The sequence below is a fragment of the Sceloporus occidentalis genome, unplaced genomic scaffold (assembly GCF_023333645.1).
Source record: "Sceloporus occidentalis isolate IW3139 unplaced genomic scaffold, rSceOcc1.0.p SCAF_16, whole genome shotgun sequence".
Taxonomy (NCBI): domain Eukaryota; kingdom Metazoa; phylum Chordata; class Lepidosauria; order Squamata; family Phrynosomatidae; genus Sceloporus; species Sceloporus occidentalis.
This window is the reverse complement of record NW_028316996.1, coordinates 3,112,579-3,120,049: the sequence shown is the minus strand read 5'-3', so window position 1 is coordinate 3,120,049 and position 7,471 is coordinate 3,112,579.

The following is a 7,471-nucleotide window of genomic DNA, read 5'->3' as shown; positions in this document are numbered from 1 at the left end:
TGCTTGCAGCGTAAAATTAAATGAGTGAGCAGTGGTTCTCATCAAAGCATTGCTAAAATGTTACTGTCATAGCAATATCGGTCATAAAACATAACACAAATAATTGAGAAACACAATTGGAGGATATTTGGCATAACCTTAACATAGGGCATTTTAAAAGCAAGAACCCAGTGGACATATTATCTTACTTTTCTGCAAGAAACAACTGTAAAAACTAGTTGGATCTTGTCGGTGAAACAGTATGTAGGATATAAAGTCCTGTAAAGCCGGATTGGTCATTACACCATTTAGTGAAGACTGCCTGGGGGCTATTACTTGCAGGGGTGCTAGACAGCAGTTTTGTCAAGATCCGGCTTAATTAGAGTTGTCAGCAACTGCTACTTTGGTATACCTGTAAGACTCTCAATTTCTCTAATACCTACCATCATACAGAGTTTAAGGCAGAGTTTATTGCATTTTTACCAACAATATGTTAAAAGATAAACAAAATATTACATGAATTACCTTTACATCACGATAAACAAATGGCACAACTCTTTTTATTTATTTATTATTCTTTTTTTTCCCTTACAATTCCATTATCATTTTCAGTTGAAGCATCATATTGTGGAATGGCCTCTCTATGAATTTAGAATAGAAACATAACTACTTTGCCGGAAGGAAACACTGAAGGAAATGATCTTGCTCCTGGCTTCTATGAAGTGCTGGTCTTGATTCCCAAAGTCAAAATTCTGATCTCTGTATTCAGGTTTGAATGGCTGCAAAGTGGTTAATACCCATGCGTGTAATGTCATAATGAAAAAAAAAATGTTTGACAGAACTTTGCCTGGAGAAGCTGTTTCTGATTATGTTAATTTAAGCTTTTTCCCGATTCTCGAGCAGTGTTTACTTTTAACATACACAAACCAGATAAGTATACAATATGGGAAACAGTAAAATAGTAACATTGTTACTATGAATGATTACATGCTTAATCAACAAAAAAATCTGAATCAGTTTGTAGATTTCATGAGCCATTCCGACTACCTAACCGCACAAATATTTAAAGAAACCATTGGAAACGCTTAATAGTATATTTAGCTTACCTCATAACTACCCACAGGCTCTTGTTGCTATTCATCTACTTAGGGATCAGAGCTGACTATGAGAAAAGGGAGGAAGGGAAACATCAAAATATTTGGATGGTATTGTATCTGTTTTAGTTTCCCAGATTTAAAAAAAAAAAAATGTAATATATAAAATTACATTGTTCTTATTGTGAACGATTTTCCTGGATTTAAAATGCCATGAATAGCAAAGCATTTTTAATGTAGCCTTTTGTACTATAAGCACAATATTAGATGAATGATTAGAGGCAGGAAAAAGTTGTCTAGAGTTAAGTGGGAGAAAAACATTAACACAATAGGGCATTTTTACTTTGTTTCTTCTTTTTTAAAAGGAAAGGAAAGGAAGGATGTTTTATAATGGCATTGTAAAAAAAAAGTACTAGTTTCCTGTCATACTAGATTTGATACGAAAAAGATACATCCAATGCCCCTAAAGGTCATGCAACTCTACAAAGCTTTCTATATTGGCTCAATAAAGACCCTTTTATCTTCTCATGAACCAATGATGCTATATTCATTATCCCCTATCATATTAAAGGAAACTTATCCAGTAGGACATGAGCCCTGACTAGCAGAACATGTCACAGTGTGGTGGAATGATGGTTGAATTAGTGAATGAAGAATGATGGGACCTTCTTGTCTTTGATCCACTGTTTCTAAACTTAATCTGCCACTAATTTCATGTTGCATTTGCCTACTGTAAAATCATATAGGGAATAATATTATGCTCTATATGTAAACATGCCTGTTCTCTGTAATAATAACAGGGTATTAGCTTAGTTTCTAAGATAAGTAAAAGAATAAATCCTGTAATAATTTAGTCTGTGAGTATGTTTTAGGAGTTAGTCACTATGGTGTTTTTCCCACAATCACAAAAGAGTTTGAGTGTAAGGAGTATTTAACCTGTTTTGCAAGCCGATGAAGGGTCTGTGAGATTGTTAATTATGAGGCGTCCGAAAGTCATAATAGAGGGATCAGGATAACCCTAACAAGGCATGAAAGGGCACTTTTGTTCCCACATGTTAAACTATTCAAGCTTCAGAGTCACATTTGTGTTAGGATTTAGGAAGAACTCTGATTAAATATTTTGCTTTCGCATAAAATTGTGTGAGGTCACTTGAAGGTGTTTCTTTACTAGAAAAAGATCTGCTGAATATTGCAATAGTTAGGTGTTTGACATTTATCCAATATTAGTTAAGAAATGCTTTCTCTCTAGAGATTTTCGTTAAGTAACATAATATCAACCAATTAACCCTAAGTACCTCTGCACAATCTGTTAGGTATTGCTGTGTGAGGCTATGCCAATCAAGTACAAACCTTCCACATCCATAAGGCAATGTATATAGTAGAAAATATTATTTTTGTTTGGAAAACAAAAGATTAGGATTTTTTCAGAATGACATGGATTTATTAAAAATTATTATGGAAAAATTAAAAAAACAACAAACATCTATTTATTATAAACTGCATATTGGTTCAATTACATTGCAAAATCCCTTGAATCATTTTCCTTAGAAAAAATCTTTAAAAATTCAAGGTCCAACTCACATAATGAAACAAAAAGCTATAAAACCCAGCAAAGTTTTCATAAGGGATTAGGGGAAATTATGTACAAAAAACTATAAAATATAATTAGGCACCAGATAACATCTCAGAGATAATGTTTGTGTAAATTACTTTTTAGCTTAAACCTCAAATGAAGACCCCATGGATAGGGAGCTCCGACAGGATCATGATAGAGCAAAATTAACATTTCTATCTCAATTTTAACTGTTGAATCTACCACTGCACATCAGTAGCTGAACACCAACGGATCTTGCAGGCATGCTCATGGCAGCGCTTCTCTGTGATTAAGGACTAGGAAACTTGTCAGTATAGAAAGAGAAAGGAGTGATTAATAGTGCAGACAAGTACTTAAAAATCTCATCTTTTTTTTTTAAACACAATAGATGGCATTCACTCTTTGTGACAAGTATTTAATATGAAGTTTAGATCCAAATTCACACTTGAGTGAGTGGATAACACTATATAAGACAATCATGCATGTCCTTGAGTAACTTTGTTAAGAACTTGAATTTAATATAATTATTTATGTCACAAGAGATTTGAGAATTACTTAGCAGGTAGTTTCAGCTATAGAATTACATTGTACATTTTGTTGTTTTGCATGTACATGTCTCTTATAGAGCAATTATGATTTGTAATTATTTATACCACTCAATTAAGGAAAATGGATGAGAATCCCTCCAATGAAAAGTCTTCAATAAAAGTATTTTACGTATTTTACTTCCTCATAGCTCCCTCTTATAAGCGTTTTTGCACTCTATTTAATGTCACCCAATGGTGTTTTGCTGACCTAGGCCAGCTAGGTGTAGGTTAGTAGCCTCTCTGCCATAACACCAGACACAGATTGTCCACTAGCTGATATATTGCTGCTCAATAAGCTAATTAAAAATCAGAACTCAGATATTACATGGATATGACTTTGTTTCTCTGCAGTAATCGGTAAGGACTGTGGTTGTACAAGGGGCAGCTAAGGGTGTTGCCCTGGGTAAAACCTAGGACAGCTCCAATGATAAATATGGCACTGGTTGCACCGTTAATATTATTATTATTATTATTATCCTTTATTTATATAGCGCCAACAGTTTACGCAGCGCTTAATACAATACATAAATTCAAGGGATATGACAAGACAAGAATTGACAGACTAAGACAAACCGATACATTTGGTGGAGAGAGCCCTGCTCGCAAGCTTACAATCTAGAGGATATAGAAATATTACTTCTATGACATGGGTATAGTAAATCAAATATAAACATGTTTTAACTGCATGCTCTAAGCATAACTATGTACAGGCGAATGAATGCTTAGAAAGTTGAAACAGGCCTGAGTAATAAGAATGGAATTGTTATTCTACAGCAAATGTGCAAACCACATGAGCCTTACTTTGCTTTTTTTACCTTTTCTTTTGTTCTTGGTGTGAAATAAATAGCTTGGTAATTTACAGCAAACCTCAAGTGGCAAGAGCTTTCAAGACAATAAAATGTAACCAGTGTAATGCAGTGCATCTTTTTACTTTACCGAAATTATATTAACACAACATATTGCAACATGAGAAAGTAACATATTGCCAAATAATCACATATGAAAATGCAGTATTTTATATTAACAATATTCATCAAATATTTGTTATACTTACTCTTATAAATTATTGTTATATGAAATACCAAATATTACCAAATACCAAATGGTTCATGGCCTTCAGTATCTTGTTTTAATAAAACACTAGGGTCAGGAATTCATATTCAGAATATTAATCTCTTTGTAGGGCTCCTTTTTAAGGGACATTGTGGTATTGATGTAGGAGAAGCATAATGTCACCATATTCCAGAAATTTTAACCTGCAATGTTTTACTCATTTACTGCCACTTTGACCTGGTGGACCTAGCCCTGAATACGCCACTGGTTCTACCTTCAGCCTATATCCTGCATGTATATGACTCATGGTCTGCCCCATCCAATCTTTATGCTGCCATATTTTACTCATGGTCTGCCCCAATCCAGCCTTCACTATGATCTGTTTTCAGGGCTGCACTGACCTACCGGGATGCTGGATTTTGCTTCGGTGTGGATTTGAATCATATTTCAATTCTAGAATTGAGGTCTACTGGGGAAATGAGTCACTCATTAATAATTAGTAACAATAATAACAGTGATCTACCATGTCTCTTGTTCTCTCTTCTGTTTTAATATGGGAGAATGAATGGAGGGCAGTCTGTGTTAACAATGTGCTTATCTCTGTGTTACATTCTATTATACACTACCAACCCCCACTTAACACAAGCAGACTGTCAAAGTAACATCATTATAATATTAAAAAATAATGTATATGATAAATCTAAAAGTGGTTCATAGGTTCTCCAGTGCATATAAACAAAGCATAATTATCAGATTGAGATTAAGTCACAGTAGATTGTAGGACATCATGGTATTAAAAGATGACTCTCCCAAATAGCACTTCTAGGGTGAAAGAATATTGTTATGTCATTTTTGAAAACCTATGGTTTAATAATATACTTTGATTTTTTTTTTATTCATCACCAGTCTTGAAGAGTTCATTTTTTCCCTTTGCACTTTTTTTTAAGATGATTCTTACTGCCAAAATCAGAAATAATAACATAATAACAGAACAAGGAAGTTTGAAGGTATGGTTCTTTATTCTAGTTTATGAAGGTTTGATTGTTATACTTTAACACATTACAGAGTATTTTCTGTAATGTGCTTGGATTGAGACGGCTGAAAAGAATTGTGCAACTTACCCACTTTATTGAGATTCTTTGGTATTTTTAAATGTCACATCTTGGAAATATTTCTTTCCACTTCATGAATCACATGAAATATCTTAAGAATGATTTCAAGTCTTTCTATTCAGAACCAGGAACACATTTATAGGAAATCTGATTCACTTGCTTTCACATCTAATTGGGTGTTATATAGCGGTATAACATAATTTTGTACCCCCTGCAAGCCATGTTGGGGAGGGGGTTGTCATGTGTGTTGTGGCTCTAAATATTATGGATGAAAAATGCAGTTTTGTGCTAAATATGAGCCAGTGGTATGTCAACTAACACCTTATGAATGCTCACTAATATCTAATATATATATTTTTTAAAATACAGACACCATTAACAGGAGATTAGGGTCAGTTTAGGTCCCTGTCAGCATATATAAATTACTTAAATTAATTAATTTAATGGTCACTTCTGTAATACACCATTTCAGTTCATTTTTGACCCATTTGTTTTCAGGCAATAAATTATGTTACTGCCCATTCAGTTTGGGCAAAAACATTTCCACATCTTCTTCATCTTTTATCCCCATCACTGTGGACATAATCTGGTGGAAATTTCTACCAAAACGGTGGCGTTTCCGGTGACATCCTCTCCTCGATCCTTCAGTCGAGAGAGAGGACGCCACAGAAGACTCCATCTTTCACCCTAAAGAGAGTGAGTGAGAATGTGAGTGTATGTGAGTGAATGTGGGTCCATGTATTTTGGATGAAATACTTGAGCCAAAAAGCTTTGCTTCATTTTTGTGCGATTTGTGGGCGATTTGACCTTGTTTTCGTACGAAGCCCCCAATTTAACCAAAATTCTGTAAATTTGCAATTCACATGAATCTGAATGCACAAGTTATATATATATATATATATATATATATATATATATATATATACTTGCTTGCCAGTGTTATTATTTAACAAGTATATACTTGGACTTGCTTGCCAGTGTTAAATAATAAAGCAGAAGTCTTTGGGATATCCACTTTTCCAAATGTAGTGATTCCTTCAATGTGTGTTAGGAAGTATGTGTGGGCAGATTAGAAAGCAATTGGAAAACATGGGGGGGGGGTAAAGTGAATAAGGTTTGTGGTGGCTGGGAGAGAGAATTGTAAGTGGAAGTGCATTGGGAGAGGGGGGGATTGGCAGCTATTGAAAAGGAATGAAGTGAGAGATATGGTTTGGAGTTAGTAAAATGTGTTGGATTAGGACAACATGAATAAGAATATTGTGAAGGAAGCACTAGTGAACAAGTGCAAAGCTTTAAGTCTTCAGCTTGCTTCTTTGACACTGTGTTTTAGGTGCCACCACATGCTTTACCTTTTAATTGGTCAATATTTCTCTTTCTGTTAAATTATACATTTATTGTATTGTTCCAATACAACACATACACATAATTTACCATTTGATTTAACAGACATATATAAGAAGGCCTCTGTTCTTTGTTATATATTATGATATTAAATATTATGATATTATAGGTATTTTTTTTCTTTACATGGTTCCCTGTACAATATATATTGACTTTATAAATAAATGTGTATTCTGAGATGGCTGGATTACCTCTGAAGTATTTTCCTGCGTTTATCATTGTTACTTTACATTATTTATCACTGTCCTACACATTCTAAGCATGTCTTTAATATGATCTGCCACAGCCTAGTACTCTCTGTGAAGAGGCTTAAAACAGAAATGCTCTTTACTCACATTTCTAAGCACATGCTCTTTAATAATCTCACATTGAGAAAAGCTTGACTGATATGCCTCAAGCAGTAGCATCCAGTTGCTTTGCCGAGCTCGTTACAAAGGAAGCAATACCTCAATGATAGCTTTCTTTAACAATGTTAACATATATTGTTACAGTGCTTTCTGTCTTTTAAGCAAACATCTAACTTCAGATCCGCCTCACATGCTTTCTTTTCAGGGTTTAAAGTACGTGATTAATCTTGACTTGACTTAATACTGTTAGGAATGTGGCAATGACCTCAGCTGAACACTGGCAAATTGATTAATGTTACATGCA